The sequence below is a fragment of the Chiloscyllium plagiosum genome, unplaced genomic scaffold, assembly GCF_004010195.1.
Source record: "Chiloscyllium plagiosum isolate BGI_BamShark_2017 unplaced genomic scaffold, ASM401019v2 scaf_1044, whole genome shotgun sequence".
NCBI classification, from domain to species: domain Eukaryota; kingdom Metazoa; phylum Chordata; class Chondrichthyes; order Orectolobiformes; family Hemiscylliidae; genus Chiloscyllium; species Chiloscyllium plagiosum.
Genome location: NW_025213927.1, coordinates 16,115 through 18,314, shown reverse-complemented (window position 1 = coordinate 18,314; position 2,200 = coordinate 16,115).

Below are 2,200 nucleotides of genomic sequence, written 5' to 3'. Positions count from 1 at the left end.
AATCCACCCTAACCTGCACATCCCTGAACACTGTGGGACAATTTAGCATGGCCAATCCACCCTAACCTTCACATCCCTGAACACTATGGGACAATTTAGCACGGCCAATCCACCCTCACCTACACATCCCTGAACACTATGGGACAATTTAGCACGGCCAATCCACCCTCACCTACACATCCCTGAACACTATGGGACAATTTAGTACGGCCAATCCTAATCTACACATCCCTGAACACTATGGGACAATTTAGCACGGCCAATCCACCCTAACCTGCACATCCCTGAACACTGTGGGACAATTTAGCATGGCCAATCCACCCTAACCTTCACATCCCTGAACACTATGGGACAATTTAGCACGGCCAATCCACCCTAACCTGCACATCCCTGAACACTATGGGACAATTTAGCACGGCCAATCCACCCTAACCTGCACATCCCTGAACACTATGGGACAATTTAGCACGGCCAATCCACCCTAACCTGCACATCCCTGAACACTATGGGACAATTTAGCACGGCCAATCCACCCTAACCTGCACATCCCTGAACACTATGGGGCAATTTAGCACGGCCAATCCACCCTAACCTACACATCCCTGAACACTATGGGACAATTTAGCACGGCCAATCCACCCTAACCTGCACATCCCTGAACACTATGGGACAATTTAGCACGGCCAATCCACCCTAACCTGCACATCTTTGGACTGTGCGAGGAAACCGGAGCACCTGGGGGAAACCCACGCAGACACGGGGAGAATGTGCAAACTTCACACAAACAGTCCCCCCCCCCGAGGCTGGGATCGAACCCGGGTCCCTGGGGCCGTGAGGCAACAGCGCTAACCACTGAGACACTGGGCCAGTCATATTAAGGAAACGAAAGCCGTACGTGTCCCCTGGATCTGATGAGTTGCACATTAGGAAATGCACGTAACTTCCAAGGTAATGCATGCCCCGTCATTTTTGTAATTGACCTCAAAGAGGGTTGGAATGTTATAGCAGCGATGTGCTTCTCAGACTTTGGCGGGACCCCATTTGGAACACAGTGTCCAGTTTTGGTCCCCACACCTCAGGAAGGACATACTGGCACTGGAGCGTGTCCAGCAGAGATCCACACGGATGATCCCTGGAATGGTAGGCCTAACGCACGATGAGGATCCTGGGATTGTACTCATTAGAGTAGGAGAAGGTAGAGGGGAGATCTAATAGAAACGTACAAGATAGTGCATGGTTTAGGAAGGGTGGACGCTGGGAAATTATTTCCGTCAGACAGAGAGTCTCGGACCCGTGGGCACAGCCTTAGAATCAGAGTGGGGGGGGGGTCCATTCCGAACGGAAATGCGGAGACATTTCTTCAGCCAGACTGTGGTGGGCCTGTGGAATTCACTGCCGCAGAGTGCAGTGGAGGCCGGGACGCTAAACGTCTTCAGGATTGATAAATTCTTAATCTCGCAAGGAGTTATGGGGAGAGCGCGGGTACGTGGCGTTGTAACGCCCATCAGCCATGATTGAATGGCGGCGTGGACTCGATGGGCCGAATGGCCTTACTTCCGCTCCTAGGTCTTATGGAGCTGTGGAACCAATCTGCAGCCCATCTAACCTTCACTATTCCATACTCGTCCCTGTGCCTATCCAATGCCCATTTAAATGCCCTTAAAGTTGGCGACTCCATTACTGTTGCCGGCACACACCCCTCACTACTCTCTGAGTGAGAACGCTCCCTCTGACATCTGTCCTATATCTATCACCCCTCAGTTTAATGCTATGTCCCCTCACTGTTGCTTTTAACTGGTCGCAGAGAGACTTTGTAGCCTCTGTGCCAATTGCCTTGTGCCTCCTGGGAAGTTTGTGGAGCACAGAGGCCGGAGGGGAAAGTCTTTGGTGAAGTGATGGAATGTTTCAGCGTGCCCTGGTGCTGTGGGATCGTGTCTCTCCCCGCTTCCCCACTCCCCTCCAGCCGTAAGATCAATGCTTCTCAGCTCAGCCCCTGCCCACCCCTACGTCAGAGCGGGCCAGTCAGAGAGAACGGTCAGAGGTTTCAATCTGGGATACCTGTTCGGCTCAGAGACACTCTCACTCTCACACTCTTACACACACTGACTCACTCACACTCACACTGACACACACACACACTGACTCACTCCCACACACACTGACTCACTCACACTCACACTGACACACACACACACTGACT